This window comes from Panthera onca, chromosome C1, assembly GCF_046562875.1.
Source record: "Panthera onca isolate mPanOnc1 chromosome C1, mPanOnc1 haplotype 2, whole genome shotgun sequence".
Lineage (NCBI taxonomy): Eukaryota > Metazoa > Chordata > Mammalia > Carnivora > Felidae > Panthera > Panthera onca.
Window position 1 is genome coordinate 172,297,870 of NC_138346.1, and position 17,602 is coordinate 172,315,471.

The 17,602-nt window shown below is 34.9% G+C and overlaps 1 long non-coding RNA gene across 1 annotated transcript in view; it reads left to right on the forward strand.

The window, feature by feature from the left end:
• The first annotated feature begins 6,198 nt into the window (after nucleotides 1–6,198).
• Nucleotides 6,199–17,602, forward strand: part of LOC144617088 (uncharacterized) — a 147,527-nt gene continuing 136,123 nt past the window's right edge. The window contains exon 1 of the long non-coding RNA XR_013557107.2: nucleotides 6,199–6,297. This is a non-coding gene — a long non-coding RNA (uncharacterized LOC144617088). The remainder of the gene's footprint in view (nucleotides 6,298–17,602) is intronic.

Below are 17,602 nucleotides of genomic sequence, written 5' to 3' on the forward strand. Positions count from 1 at the left end.
TCATTCTCTGAAACCTAAACAAGATTTTCATCTTTTTTTATATATGTTACCCCTAAAATTGAATATATCTTTCTCCCTTTGTGTATGTTTTAACAAAGGTTTTTAGAATATGCATCCATTCATTTGTCATTTTCCCCATCAGCCATATTATTTATCCCTGAATTCATCATTGAAAACATTTATTTATTGTCACTTTGAGTCTCTAACATCAATGTTAGACTCAGTTTGTTCAAGTATTTCATCTAAAGTCTGGTGGTTACAGCACTCATACAAAAATCTGGAACTAGTTTATACATAAACATATTATTCTGTTACATGTGATAAGGGTATTCTTGTTATATTTTCAGATGTTATATTCTGCTCTATGTGATAAAGGTATTCTTGTTATATTTTCAGATGTTAAATAGGTACTAAAGTTCCCACAAACTAAGTGACAAGCATCTTGTATTTTTTCATTTTTGTAAATGTTTATTTCCTTTGGAGAGAGAGACACGGCTTGAAAGGGGAGCGGCAGAGAGAGATGGAGACACAGAATCCCAAGCAGGCTACAGGCTCTGAGCTGTCAGCACAGAGCCTGACACAGGGCTCAAACTCATGAACTGCAAGATCATGACCTGAGCTGAAGTCAGATGCTTAACCAACTGAGCCACCCAGGTGCTCCTATTTGCTTTATGTTTTATTTGAAGTATAATTAACAAACAATGCTATATTAGTTTCAGGTTTACAACATTGATTTAATAATTCTACACATTACTCAGGGTAATAAGTATAGTCATCATCTATCACCAAGTAACATGCTTGCAATATTATTTATATTCCTTATGCTGTACTTTTCATCTCTATGGCTTACTTATTTTATAACTGGAAGTTTGTATACCTTAACCCCCTTTATCTATTCTGTGCATCCACCTACTGGCCTCCCCTTGGCAATCATCAGTTTGTTTTCTGTATTTTAGGGTCTGTCTTTGTTTTTAGTAGATTTCATTTATAAATGAAATCATGCATTATTGGTCTTTCTCTGTCTGACTTATTTCACTTAGCATTATACACTCTAGGTCTATCCATGTTGTCACAAATGGCAAAATCTCATTTTTTTTTTATGGTTGAGTCCTATCACACTGTATATATGCCACATCTTTATCCATTCATCTATTGATGGGCACTTGAGTTACTTCTATATCTTGGCTATTGTAAACAACACTGTAATAAACACAGGAATGCACTTACATTTTTGAATAAGGGTTTTTGTTTTCTTTGGGTACATACCCACTAGTGGAATTACTGGATCATAGGGTATTTCTATTTTAAATTTTTTGAAAAACCTTCAGACTGTTTTCCGCAGTGGCTGCACCAATTTACAATTCCACCAGCAGTGGCAGAGGGTTCCTGTTTTACCATACCATCACCAACACTTGTTATTTCTTTTCCTTTTGATTCCCGTCATTTGGACCAGTGTAAGGTAATATCTCACTGTGATTTTGATTTGCATTTTTCTGATGATTACTGATGTTGAGCATCTTTTCATGTGTCTGTTGGCCATCTCTAGGTCTTCTTTGGAAAAATATCTATTCAGGTCTTCTATTTTTTAATTCAATTACTTTTTTGGTGTATAGTTGCATACGTTTTAAATATTTTGGCTATTCACCCCTTATTGGATATGTCATTTGCAAATATATTCTCCCATTCAGAAGGTTACCTTTTCATTATGTTGCCTTTTCATATCACCTTTGTTAGGCAAAAGCTTTTTATTTTGGTATTTTCCTAGTAGTTTATATTTGCTTTTGTTTTCTTATGATGTATTAAAACATTTTGCTAGGTGCAATCTTCTAATACTTCATTATTGATTTTGTGCCTATATTCATGAGGAGTATTGGTTTGTAGTTCCTTACAATGTATTTGTCTGATTTTAATATTAGGTATATAATAGCCAGGTAAAGTAAAATGGCAAGTGCTCTACTTGTTTCTTTTCTTTTTAATAAAAATGATTATTTTAAATATTTTAATATATTTAAATAAAAATAAATACTAATATTACTTCTTCCTTAAAAGTTTGATAAAATACTGCAGTGAAGTGATATAAACTTGGTATTTTCCACGTGGGATTTTTTTTTTTTTAATTTTGTGAATTTATTTAATAGACTATTTTTATTTTCAATGTCATATATAGGTTTGGTTTCTAGGAATTTATACTTGATTTCTGAGTTGTCAGATTTGTTGGCATAAAATTGTTTATAAAGTTCTTTATTATTATTTTGTCTGTAGAGATTGGATTAATGGAGTAACAGCCTTTCATTCATGATCATAATTTGCTCATATATGCTCTGGTGCTCTCCCTCCCTGCATCCCAATTTAATCCATCTCTAATTTGATCAATCTAACTAGGATCAAACGCATAGATAGGTTGAAGGAATTAACCTTTGATTGTGCTGATTTGTTCTATAATTTGCTTATTTTTTATATCATTAAAATTTGTTTAGTATTTCCATCCCTTTAAATTTTTTTAAATGCTAATTTCTTCAAATGGATTTTTAGGGTATTAATTTTAGACTTTTGTTCTAAATATATTCTAATATATTTAAGGTGTAAGCTTCCCTTTAAGCAACATTATAGCTGCATGCTGCACATTTTGACATTTTGTGATTTCATTGAGCTCAAAATATTTTCCGAATTCCCTTGGGATTTCTTCTTGGACTCACAGAAAATTTAGAATTATGCCATTTAATTTTCAACTATTTCAGGAATTTTCTGACTGGCAATAAAACCAGTATCAGTGGATTTAATATTGAAATAAGATGGAGGATATTCTCGGAAAATTAAGGAATAAACAACAAAGAGATTTTCTTTTTCATCTACTTTATCAAGTAGGAAAGAGTTTTGAAATCACTACCTATAATTGTGAATTAATTTCTCCTTTTTGCTCTCAAGTTTTGCTTCCTATTAGGTCCTTGTATATATGATTGTTGTGTCCTTTTGATGAATGAACATTTTTCTCATAATAAAATATTACCCTTTATCCCTAATTATGCTCACAATATTTCCCAGAACACAATATTTCACATAGACTGATATATATATACATATATATGTGTGTGTGTATATATATATATATATATACACACATTCATATATATATACACACATATATATATACATTCTCATATATATATATGAGAATATATATACATACATATATATGTATGTATATATATGTATGTATATATATTCTCATATATATATATATATATCATTCTATAATTCTTTGAATTGGGGTATTTTCTTTATATATAATGTAATTGTTGATATGATTGTGTTAAATATATTATGATGTATTTTTAAATAGTTTCATCTTTTCTGCTTTTTATATTTCATTTAATCTTCATTATTGGCTTTTTAGCTACACCTCTTCAATTTTAGTTGTTTTTTCTAGGATTCCCAGTCTATCCCTTTACATAGAATACAACGTTATACTTGATCCTTCTGATCATTCACACTATTCTTGTCATATGCTTCATTTCTATAATTATTATAAACCTCATAAATACATTGTTATAATTTTTGCTTTAGATGGTCCCTAAAAACTTTAAGAAATGGGAATTTTTTTTTACACCTACCCACATATTTACTATTTCCATGTTCCTTTGTGTAGATATGAATTTCCAGCTCTTGTTTTCTCTCAGCATGAAAACTTCCTTTAACAGTTCTTGCTCTGCTGGCCTACTGGTGATGGATTCTCTTGAATATTGATGGCCTGGAAGAGTTTTAATTACATTTTTATTTTAAAAGGCTATAGACTTAATCTTATGACTCAATTCTGAGATCTGGCTCTTGCTGTTGGACCTTTGCCAAGCTCCTTTAAGGACACCGTCCCAGCTCAGTACAGCTACACCATGACATACATAAGAAGAACTCACACTTTCTTCTTCTGATTAAGTCCCAAGCTTATGTTTATTATTGTTATTTGATTATTTGTTGCCTCACTTGAGATGTGGACTATAAGTAGTTGTTACTATTATATTTCATCACTTAGTATATACTCCTGCCTTGATCAGTAAAAGCTTTTTTTTTTTTTTAATGTTTATTCATGGGGGGGGTTGGAGAGACAGAGAGGGGGGGGGGAGAGAACATGAGTGGGGGAGGGGCAGAGAGGAGGACAGAGGATCTGAGGTGGGCTCTGGGCTGACAGCAGCAAGCCCGATGCTGAGCTCAAACTCACAAACCATGAGATCATGCCCTGAGCTAAAGTCAGACACGTAACTGAGTCACCCAGGTGCCCCAGATCAGTAAGAATTTTTGAGTTCTTAATATGTGTAAGACCCTGAACAAATTGCCCAAGGCACGATATTAGAAATAACATGGTAAAAACACACCAATGGACTAGAAAGTAGATTTGGGTGCTAGTCCCAAATTTTTCAATGATTAGCTTTAGATTACTCCCTGAGCATTTTTGAGCCTTGGTTTACTCATTGTTTGTTCATCTGTAAAATGGAGATAATACACATTTCATGAGGTTGCTGTGGAACTCACTAATGACATAGGAAAATGCCAAACCCACTACCTGAACTCAATCAATCATTGCTGAATCTGAATGGTTCACATGAACATGATGTGAAAATGCCAAGAATTACTTACATAGAAAGTGTCAAGATGAGTTATAACATACTGGCTGGACTTCTATTGAGACATAAAAACTTCTGGGAATTTAAAAAATGGATTTAGGAAAAGTAGAAATGATTTGAAAGTGCTAGTTTTAAGTAAAACTCTGATAAGATGAGGATGTGAAATGATGGTGCCGGGAAAAAGTTAAATAAAATCTCAACCAATTCCATTAAATTGCTTTCAACTCTATTTGATGTTATTCTAAGTACTAAATTCTTTTTAAGTGTATGTATTTGGGGGTGGGGTACAGAGAGAGAATCCCAAGCAGGCTGTCTGCTTTCAGCACAGACACCTACGTGGGGTTCAGTCCCAAAGCGTGTGAGATCATGACTTGAGCCAAAATCAAGAGTCAGATGCTCAACTGATTGAGCCACCCAGGTGTCCCAATAAGTACTAAATTCTAATAATTAGGATGAAAAATCCCCTCCAAAAAGGAATTTAGTTTAATGAGAAACCGGTAAAAGACATTTAGTGAGATGGTAGTGTTCTTTTAAATGTTTGTTTATTTTGAGAGAGAGAGAGAGAGAGAGAGAGAGAGAGAGAGAGAGAGAGATTGTGTGTGAACAAGGGAGGGGCAGAGAGAGAAGGAGAAAGAGAGAGGATCCCAAGCAGGCTCCATGATGTCAGCACAGAGCCTGACACAGGACTGGATCTCACAAACTGTGAGATCAGGACCTGAGCCAAAATCCAGAGTTGGACACTTCACCAACTGAGCCACCCAGGTGCCCTGTGAGACAGTAGTGTTTTGTCTAGATGTGCAGACTCTTGCACTAAACTACCTGATGTAGCATCCTTGCTTGACAGTGTCACTACAAATACTTGTCAAGGTAGTGCTATGCACTGGCAAAGACAAAATCTCACTGTCTTAACATAATGGAACTTCAGTTGCTGCTTTTATAAAATCCAAGCAATGGCATGTGTTGGGTGGGATAGGAAAGCTCTGCTTCACACTGTCATTCAGGGACCAAGGACGAAAGATGAGTGCCTAGGGCATTGACATCAGGCTAATAGGTGGGGAAGAGAGAAGGAGGAGAATCATACCAGATGTTTGTTGGGGTCGGGCCTGGCAGTGGAGAACTGCATACTTACACTCGGTTGACAAGAACTACACAGGGGCAGGTGCCCCAAATATGTGCCTAGGCAGAAAGGGAAGTAGACTCACTAAACACCTAGACAGTCTCTGCTATACTGTCTCAGTTTTCACATGTGTAAAATCAAAGTAATAGTAATATCCATCATTTCATTGGGATTTCTTAAAGTGTTACAGGAGTTCAGTGAAATGATACACATAAAGTGCTTAATCCAGTGGCTGATGCGTGACATGCTAGTTACGTGTTAAATGTTAGTGTAAGTGCTATGACGGGTAAATGGTGGCTTCAACAAACATATAAAGGAAGGTACAATCAGCTGAAACTGAGATATTAGGTAAGGCTGTACAGGAGTTGATGGGGCTGTTATTGTCAGTGGCGCTGACATCAACAGATGAACTTTGTAAAACTTTGTGATGCAATTATGTATCTTCAGGCTTGGCTGCTTCTCACCAACCATCTGTTCTCCTATAGGAGCTTCCTCTTGAATTTGGGCTCCATTTTCATCCCAGAATGAGGGGAAGAATTGCAAACACAAAGAAGAACCTTTCAGGTAGGACGCAAACTTTACTGTGTGCAGCTATCTACACTTCCTTGAGATTATTTTTGTTGAGTTTCTACTTCTTGGTGTTCCAGGTTAAAGTGATTCAGAGTTCTATTGCTCAGATTCCCAACCTCTTGGAGTACTATGGGAACAAAGATGAGATGTACCTCTGAGGGAGGGCCCTCTATTCAGTGATATGATTAGCATATAATCTCTTACATCCTCTCCAAACCATCTCTTACCTCCCCTGATACTAGAGAGAGACAGAAGCTGCCTTCACAGAGAGTCTTTGAGTATAAGAAATAAGAATCAAAATCTTTCTTTATTACAGTCATCATTGACTAGTTTCCCTTTGTTGTATGCTTCGTCTCTGTGACTTATTTAGTTTATAACTGGAAGTTTGTACCTCTTAGTCCCCTTCACCTACTTAGCCCATCCCCTCAACCCCCTCCCCTCAGGCAAACAAAAATCAAAAATTCTCTGTAATTATGAAGTCTGTTCTTATTTTATGTTTGTTATTTGTTTTGTTTTTTGGGTTCCACATGTAAATCAAACCATATGGTATTTATCTTTATCTAACTGACTTCTTTCACTTAGCATAATACCCTTTAGGTCCATTTGTATTATCTTAAATGGCAAGATCTCCTTTTTTTTTTTTTTACAGCTGAGTAATACTCTATTGTGTACACACACACACACAAACAGACAATATATATCACATCTTTATCCTTTCCCCTATTTTATTTTTAATAAAAAAAATTTTAAACCCTTATTATTGAAGCATAGTTGACATACAATGTTATATTAGTTTGAGGTATAAAACCTAGGAATTAGACAGTTCTATACATTATTCAAGGGATAAGTATAGTCACCATCTATCACCATACAGATTATTGACTAAATATTGTTGGCTATATTTTCTTTGCTGTACTTTTCATCTCCATGACTTATTTATTTTATAACTAGAAGTTAGTACCTCTTAATCCCTCCCCCATTTAATGCATACTGCACCCCTTCTGGAAATCACAACTTGTTTTCAGTATTTAAGAGTCTATTCGTTTGTTTTGTTCTTTATATTCCACATATAAATAAAATGGTATTTGTCTTTGATTTTCATGTTGTCCATTCATGTTGTCAGTAATGCCAAGACTTCATTTTTTATAGCTGAGAAATCTCTATCTATATCACATCTCTTTATCCATTCATCTATCAGTTGACACTTGGTTGCTTTCCCTATCTTGGTTATTGTAAATAATGCCATAATAAACATAGCGGTGCCTATATCTTTTACAAATTAGTGTTTTCATTTTTTTTGGGGGGGGGTGAATAAATACCCAGTTGTAGAATTTCTGGATTGTATGGTATTTCTATTTCTAATCTGTTGAGGAACCTCCTTACTGTTTTTCACAGTGGTTGTACCAATTTACATTCTAACACTGTACAAGGGCTCCTTTTTCTCCACGTTCTCACCAACACTTCTTGTTTGTGTTTTTGATTCTAGCCATTCTGACAGGTATAAGATGACATCTCATTGTGGTTTTGATGTGCATTTTCTTGATGATTGATATTGAGCATCTTTTTATGTGTCTGCTGGCCATCTGTATGTCTTCTTTGGAAAAATGTCTATTCAGACCTTCTACCCATTTTTTTTTTTTAATTTTTTTTTTTAACGTTTATTTATTTTTGAGACAGAGAGAGACAGAGCATGAACGGGAGAGGGTCAGAGAGAGAGGGAGACGCAGAATCTGAAACAGGCTTCAGGCTCTAAGCTGTCAGCACAGAGCCTGACGCGGGGCTCGAACTCACGGACCGCGAGATCATGACCTGAGCCGAAGTCGGCCGCTTAACCGACTGAGCCACCCAGGCGCCCCTCTACCCATTTTTTAATTGGAATGTTTTTATTTTGGTGTAGAGTTGTATAAGTTCTTTACATACTTTGGACATTAGCCCCTTATGAGATATATCATTTGCAAATAACTTCTCCCAGTTAGTTGGCTGCCTTTTTTGTTTGTTTTGTTGATGGTTTCCTTTGTTATGCAAAAGTTTGTGTGTGTGTGTGTGTAGCCCCGATAGCGTAATTTTGCTTGTTTGTTTCAAAAGATATATTCATAAATATGTCCCTAAGGCTGACATCTAAGAAATTTCTGCTTATGTTTTCTTGTAGAAGTTTAATGGTTCAGGTCTCATATTTAGCTAATGTATTTTGAGTTGATTTTTGTGTGTGGTATAGGAAAGTTGTCCCATTTCATTCTTTTGCATGCAGCCATCCAGTTTTCCCAGCACCATTTTCCCATTGTATATTCTTGCCTCCTTTGTTGTAGATTAGTGTCCATATGGTTGTGGGTTTATTTCTGTGCTCTGTATCCTGTTCTGTTGATCTGTGTTGATTTTTGTGCTAACATTCAGTTTTGATTACTATAGTTTTGTAGTATATCTTGAAATGTGGAATTATGGTAACTTCAGCTTCATTCTTGTTTCTCAAGATTGTATTGGCTAGTTGGGGTCCTTGTGGTTTCATACAAATTTTATTGTTCTAGATCTATGCAAAATGCTATTGGTATTTTGATAAGGATTGCATCAAATCTGTAGATTGCTTTGGGCAGTATGGACATTTTAACAATGTTAATTCTTTTAGTCTGAGCATATTCTGAGCATAGTATATCTTTTCATTTTGTGTCATTTTCAATTTCTTTCATCAATTTCTTACAGTTTTCAGAATATAGGTCTCTCGCTCATTTGGTTAAATTTATTCCTAGGTAGTTTATTCCTTTGGGGATAGTTGTAAATGGGGTTGCTTTCTTAATTTATCTTTCTGCTACTTTGTTATGATCATAGAGAAATGCAATGGATTTCTGTATGTTAATTTTGTATCCCGCAACTTTATGGAGTTAGTTTATTCTTATAATTTTTTGGTGGAGTCTTTAGGTTTTTCTATCTATAGAATCATGTCATCTGCTAATAGTGGCAATTTAACTTCTTCTTTACCAATTTGGGTGCCTTTTATTTATATTTCTTATCTAATTACTATGGCCAGGACTTCCAGTACAATGATAGATAAAAATAGTGAGAGAGACATCCTTGTCTTGTTAATGATCTTACAGGAAAAGCTTTCAGTTTTTCACCATTGAGGATGATGTTAAGGGTGGGTTTGTCCTATATGGCCTTTATTATGTTGCGATATATTCCCTCTAAATACACTTTGTTGAGTGTTTTTATCATAAAAAAATGTTGAATTTTGTCAAATGCTTTTTCTGGGTATTAAAATGATCATATGGTTTTTATCCTTCCTGTTGTTAATGTAATGTACCACATTTGGAGCACTGAACCAATGTCGCATCCCTGGGTTAAATCCCACATCCTCACAATGAATGATCCTTGTGTTTTTTATTAGATTTGCTAGTATTTTCTTGGGGATTTTTGCACCTACATTTATTGGGGATATTTTCCTATATATATATTTTTTCTTGTAAAGTCTTTGATTTGGTATCAAAATAATGCTGTCCTCATAGAATGAATTTGGAGTTATTCTAATTTTTGGAATACTTTGAAAGAATAGGTATAATTCTTCTTTAAATATTTTGTAAAATTTGCCTATAAAGCCATCTAATCCTGAACTTTTGTTTGTTGGGTGGTGTTTTATTATTTTTTCAGTTTTGTTACTAACAATTCATCTGTTCAGGTTTTTACTTTTGTCCTGGTTCAGTTTGGAGAATGTGTTTCTAGGAATTTATCCATTTTTTTTCTAAGCTGTCCAGTGTGTTGACATATACTTTTTCATAGTATTCTTTTATAATTTTTATTCTAGTCCTTCATTTCTGATTTTGAGTCCTCTTTTTCTCTCCATGAGTCTAGTTAAATGTTTATCAAATTTGCTTATCTTTTCAAATACCAGATTTTGGTTGTCTTGGTATTTTTCTATATTTTTTCTAGTCTCTATTTTCTTTATTTCTAATCTACTCTTTCATATTTCCTTCCTTCTACCTTTGGAATTTTAACTTCTTTAGTTCTTTAGGTGTAAGAATAGTACTTTATTTGAAAATTTTCTTGTTTCATGACATAGGCCTGTATCACTATAAACGTACCTCTTAGAACTGTTTTTGCTGGGTCTCAAAGATTTTGGACTATTTTTTCATTTTCTTTTGTCTTCAGATTTTTTTTTTGATTTCTTCATTGACCCATTGGTTGGAAACATGTTATTTAGACTCCATGCATTTGTTTTTTGTTTTCTATCTTTGTCCCTATAACTGATTTCTAGTTTCATACCCTTGTGGTTGGAAAAAATGGTTGACAGGATTTCAGTCTTCTTAAATTTATTGAGACTTGTTTTGTGGCCTAACATGTGATCTATCCTGAATAATGTTCCTCATGCCCTTGAAAATAATGTATATTCCGCTGCTCTTGGTTGGAATGTTCTGTATACGTTGGTCAAATCCATCTGACCTAAGGTGTCATTAAGAGCAATGGTTCTTTGTTGATTTTGTTTGGATGATCTATCCTTTGATGTAATTGGAGTGTTAAAGTCCCTTACTATTTGTCAATTTCTCACTTTGTTAGTATTTGCTTTATTTATGTATCTATTCCTCTGTTGGGTGCAATAATACTTAAAATTGTTATATTCTTTTATTGATCCGTTTATCATTATGTAATGTATTTCTTTGTCTCTTGATTATAGTCTTTGTTTTAAAATCTATTTTATCTGATGAAAGTATTGCTACTGTGACCTTCTTTGAGCTTCCATTTACATGAAATATCTTTTTCTCAGTGTATGTGTCCACAGGTATGAAGTGAGTCTTTCATAGGCAGCATATGGATGAGTCTTATTTTTTAATCCAGTCACCCTATGTCTTTTGATTGGAACATTCAGACCACTTGTATTTAAAATAATTATTGATGCATACTTATTGCAATTCTGTCAATTGTTTACTGATTTTTTTGTCAGTCTTCTTTGTTCCTTTCTTCTTCTCTTGCTCTCTTGAGTTTTGATGACTTTCTCTAATGGTATGCTTAGCATTCTTTTTCTTTTATTTTGTTTTGTTTCTATTATAGGCTTTTTATTTGTGGCTACTGTTGGGTTTGTGTATAATATCCCATGTGTATAGCAGTTTATATTAAGTTGATCTTTAAGTTCAAATGCATTCTAAAAGCAATAAGTTTTAAACTTGCATTCCACATTTTATGTTTATGAGGTTATATTTTACATCTTTTTGTGTATCCCTTGACTAATTTTTATGGATATAATTGATTTTACTGCTTTTGTGTTTTAACCTCTATTCTGGCTTTATAAGTGATTAACATAATACCCTTACTTTTTTCTTGAACTTGATCTAGATTTTTTACCATTGTGATCAGAAAAGATTCTTGATATGATTTCAATCTTCTTAAATTTATTGAGACTTCTTTTGTGCAAAACATATGAGCTATCCTGGAGAATGTTCCATATGCATGTGACAAGAATGTGTATTATGCTGTTTTTGGATGGAATGTTCTCTGTGTGTATCTGTTATGTCCATCTGATCTAATGTGTTCAAATCCAGTTTCCTTATTGATATCCTGTTTGGATAATCTATCCATTGACATAAGTGGGATGTTAAAATCTCCTACTATTATTATATTACTGTCAATTTCTCCTCTTATGTTTGTTAATATTTGTTTTATATATTTTGGTTCCTATATGTAGGGTGCAAAAAAAATTACAATTGTTATGTCTTATTTGGATTTATTCTAATAATTTTGGTGGAGTCTTTAGAGGTTTCTATGTATAGTATCATGTCATCTACAAATAATGAGAATTTAATTTCTTCCTTCTAATATGGAAATCTTTGATTTCTCTTTTTCATTATCTCATGGACTACTTTGTCTCTTATTTCAGTCTTTTTTTAAAGTCTGTTTTTACTGAGATAAATAGTGCTACTTTGCTGCTTCATCTTATTCTTCCTTTTATTCTTTTTTTTTTCTTACATTGATATGGAATATCTTATCTGTTTATTTTCACTCTCTATGTGTCTGTAACTCTGAAGTGACTCTCCAATAGGCAGCATATATATGGGTCCTGTTGTTTTCTTTTTTAATCCATTTAGTCACCCTATTTTTTTGTGTTTGTTCTGTTTTTTTTTTTTATTGGAGCATAGAGACCATTTACATTTAAAGTAATTATTCATAGGTATGTATTATTACCGTTTTAATTGTTTTCTGGTTGTTTTTGTAGTTCTTTTGTTCATTTGTTTGTTTTTGTTTTGCTCTCTTCCTTTTATGTTCTTTAAAAAAATTTTTTAAATGTTTTTTATTTTATTTTTGAGAGAGAGAGTATGAGTGCGGGAGGGGCAGAAAGAGAGGAAGACAGAATCCTAAAGTAGGCTCCAGGCTCTGAACTGTCAGCAAAGAGCCCAATGTGGGCCTCAAACTCACAAATGGTGAGATCATGACCTGAGCCGAAGTCAGACACTTAACCAAATGAGCCTCTCGGATGACTTCTTGTTGCCCTTGATGGCTTTCTTTAGTGTTATGCTTGGAGTCCTTTCCCTTTAGATTTTGTGTATCTATTACAGGTTTTTGGTTTGTTGTTACCATGAGGTTCATAGATAGCCTAAATATGTAACAGTTGATATAAGGTGATGGTTTCTTAAGTTCAAACACATTCTAAAAATAGTACATTTTTATTCTCCACTTACATGTTTTATTTATATGTTTTCATATTGTACATCTTTTTAAAAAATTTTGTGAGTACCTAAGCTAGTTTTTTTTAGGTATATTTAATTTTATTTTTTGTTTCAACCTTTACGCTAACTTTGTAAGTGGTTGATGTACGAATGTTATTGTATGTTTGCTTTTACTTGTGAATTTTTTTACCTTTCATATTTTTCTTTTTATTTTTTCACTTGAAGTCATTTTAATATTTTTTATAAGGGCAGTTTAGTGGTAGTAAAATCATTTAACTTTTGTTTTTTTGGAAAACTCTATCTTCAGTTCTGAATGATTACTTGACTGGGTACAGTATTCTTAGTTGTAGGCTTTTCCTTTCAGTAGTCTATTATACTATGCCACTCCCTCCCTTATGGACTATAACACTTGTGCTAAAAAATTAACTGACAGCCTTATGGGCTTTTTCTTGTACATAACTAGTTCTTTTCTTTTACTGCTTTTAAGTTTCTTTTTCTCTTTAATTGTTGACATTTTGATTATTATGAGTCTTGGTGTGAACCTCTTAGGGTTTTATTGTTCTAGGCTTTCTGTGAATCCTGGACCTGGTTGTCTATTGCCTTCCCTAGGTCAGGGGAATTTTCAACCATTATTTTTTCAAACAATTTTCTGCTCTTTTCTCTTTCTGTACTTCGGGAGCCCCTATAATGCACTTGGTGTTGTCTGAGAGTTCTCTTAACCTATCCTCATTTAAAAAAAATGTTGTGTTTTTGTTGTTTGTTTTGTTTTTTCTTTTTGCTATTCAGCTTGGGTGCTTTTCAATACCCTGTCTTCTAGATCACTGATCTGTTGTGCATTTTCTAATTTGCTATTGATTCTCTCTAGTGTATATTATGTTTCATTTGTTGTATTCTTCAACTCTGATTGTTTCACTTTTATATTTTTTCTCTTTGTTGTTCTTAGTGAGTTTATCCACTCTTCTCCAGACTGGTGATCATCTTTATTACAATTACTTTGTACATTTTTGTTAGATAAATTGCTTATCTCTGTTTAATGTTCTTTTTTTTTCTTTTGGAATTTTATCATCTTCTTTCATTTTGAGCATATTCCTCTGCCTCATTGTTTGACCTTCTTTGTTTCCGTGAAGGCGGTGGAACAGCAACTTCTTCTAGTCTTGATGGAACAGCCTTGTGCAGGCATGTCTTCTGTGTGGACTGCATGTGCCTGGTGGCTTTGGCTAGCTGTCTGGGGCTGTAGCAGTTGTGTGCTGGCAGTTCAAGAGCACTGTGCATGAGGGCTGCCTTAGTAGATTGGCTGGAGCTAAAGCAGACATGGGTCAGGTAGTCCTGGGGAGTTCCATGGAGTGTGGCTTGGTAGAACAGCTGAAACTGAAGCAGGCACTTGCTGGGGGTTCTCAGGCATCCTGCACAGGTGGATACCTTGACAGGAAAGCTGGAGCTAATGGGCTCAAACCAGGGTGGTGGTCTCCAGGGTGCTCTGCACAGGTGGCACATTGGGAAAATAGCTGGAGTAGATGTGGGTGTGGGAAATATAAGAGATAGAAACTAAATGAAAGGATTTAAATTATAAAGCATATATAAACACCACAAAATAATCAAACCAAATGAAATTTGTATTTGGAGGAAGGAGATTCCATGGTTGGTTTAAAATAAGGAAAAGGGGATTAAAACATTTTTTCATGGAGAAAGGGAGCCTTAGTTAAATTTTGCTTGGCTTTTGGTGTCTGGAAGGTAAGACATTCTTGGTCATTATGAGTAGGCACAAGACTATGGGAAAGCATAAGTCTTTTTAAAATAAAGGGACATAGGCTAGGGCTGAGAAGTTAGGGACATGAGTTTAACGGACAGATCTCCATTTAAATTGTACCTCTGCATTAATCACCTGTGACCTTGATAACTTATTTTACCACTCTCAGCCTCAGTTTCTTCAACTTTCATTGGTGGTTATAACCTTTATCTTGTAGATTATTTAAAAATTAAGTAGCTAGTTAATATAAAGGATGTAGAATATACTTGGTAAGTAATAACTATTTTTGTTGTTAGTTGTGAATTGTTGTTAATAGTTGGGCAAGGACACATGTTAATAAGAAGATAGGGAAAAAAGGGTTTAAGTTTTATTAGTCTCTGAATGCTAACATGGCTTTTGCCCAAGAATGTAGACACTGCTTGTCTCCCACGGCACTGTGGTTCAGAGCTCTGGTGGGGAGCTATTATTTTTCTGAACATGAAGCTAAACCATACTTTGCCCATTACTGTTCCCTCATTATTATCTTCTCTAATAGGACATATAAGGCTTGTTAGGTGGCCTAGCTCACCTTCCAGATAAGCTACCACTAGTATTTATTCACTCAAGTATGTCTTAACTGACCAGCTGATGCCTGCAATCAGATCCAAGCATGTTTTAGAACTTTAAAAATGTTCTCTCTTGTGAGTGTAAAAGACCAGATCTTTGGCTTATATACTAGGGTACTGGTTTCTGGACAAACTTTTGGCGTCAGGAAGCCTATCTTTTATGGTTAACACACAACCTTTGCTGGCACAAAACTTGGTTTAGATCATAGTCCTCTTACTTGGGGACACTGGTACTTGCGAATCCATACAATTAAAATATCTATCCTATAGACCTTCTGAGAGGATTAAATGATATTGTAGCTATAATTTTAATAGATTAAATGACGTATATACAGCATTTTGCTCAATGCCTGACCAACAATGAAATGTTCAAGGAATGGTGGTTTTCATGATAATTGGTAGCTGAGAAGCAGTGGGATCTATACACTCTATGGAATAAAATGATATGGCTTCAAGTTTCTCCTACGACAGCTACCACACTTCACGTTTTTTTAATCTACAATATGGCAATAAAGATATTACTTAATGAATTGTTGAATGTATAGTGAAATTAAGAATTTTTTGAGTCTCTGCTTTGGGTCAAACTCTTTATCTTGTTTCACTTCAACAATACTAACACGTGAAGACTATTATCTACTATAAGAAAGTAAGTAGAAAGTGGGAGAACCAAATTTTAATCCACAGGATAATGTGTGAAAAAAATAAGTTATATAAAATTTTTCACACTGCCTGACAGTGGTAGGCACTCTAAACCATGCTAGTTAGTCTATTGATTAGAGATGACAGGGAAATGAAGGAAAGTTGAGGGTTTTGCCCTTCTTTGGTGGCATGTATAAAGGCCCTTCCCTTTCCTGCCATCTGGCAATATGTGACTCATACCCAAGGCCTGGATTCTAGATGTGGCTTCCTGAAAAGTCATAGATCACATCCTCTGACCAGCTTTGTTCTTCTAGCCTCATTTTCTCTTAGGATCTAGAGGTATTTGCTTGTGTCCCTTGGCTAGAGTCCCTACTCTAATTTTTATTTCTTGATCTGCTTCTGGCCATGTCCACCCCTTTTCCTGAGAGGTGGTTGGATTCTCCTTTTCACTGCCACCTGTGGCCAGACACCAGGCTCTCTGCTGCCTGCACATACTCATTGACAGCTTCTCTTCTCCACCTTGGCTCCCCTCAGAATCAGGGATGGTTGGATCTGGCATGAAGTCCTGGTTCTACCCTTCAGTAACAATATGTCCTTGTCTCTGTCCCTTAACCCTACTGAGCCCTGAAGTACCATAGTTCTTCATTAATAAATGTTTACTTTATTCAAAGTCACCCCCAGACAAAATTGAAAGGGAAGTCTACCTCAGCCATTCTCCTTTCCCATCTCAATGAAGGCCTGGTTTCATCATTCTCATCACTGCTATGCTGGGCTACTCATGGCCTTCCACCTTTGCTGTCTCAGACCTGGCTTACCTAATGATGAAAACCCCAGGCTTCTACTGCACTTTTTCTCTGCTCAGTTTTCCCTTCCACATTTATATGTGCTGCTAGTGTTTCATCACCTCCAAGACTTGCTGTCTTTGAAAAGTTTAATTTCTCTCAGTAACAAAAAGTTTAGGAGTAAGCACTTAGAGGCATGTGACAATGGTGGCCTGAGTCACCAAGGACCTAAGCTCCTCCAGCTTCCTGTTCTTCCATCCTCAGCATGTGCTGTTTTTCTTACAATCACAACATGGGAAGACATAGGGAAGGACGTGAACAAAAGACATGTATCATCTGAGTTTGTCCCTTTTTAGCAGAAAAATAATAGCTTTTCTAAAAAGGTGTCCTCCACTGGTGGTCTAATGTTTTTGTGTATATCTCATTGTCTAGGGTCCTATCACGTGACATTTTCCACCTTCAAAGTAGTTGAGAGGAGTCATTTACTCCCCCTAAAGTTGAGGTTACATTCATAAAGAAGAGGAAAACCACTAGAAGATAGGAAGCTTGAAATACTTGCCACCTTATTACACCAATTTTATTTCCTAAGTATTTCTTTGCTTCATTACTTCCCCTCCTCTCTTGTTCTCCCTGCTTAGCTGGATGGTTACAATTGCCTACTAAGTAGTCACTCTGTCTTACCTTAACCCTTTTTAAATTTTGCTTTTTACCCATAGTAATTTTCTAAAATGGAGGGCTAACCTGTCAGGCACCTGTGTAATCTCTCCAGTAGCTCCTTATCACAAGATCAATGTCACAATCTTGAGGATGTCCTCTAAAGCCTCCCATGCTCTGGCTGCACCTACTTTTCCATTCTCACTTCCTGTGCATCCTACTGCCTGTCCT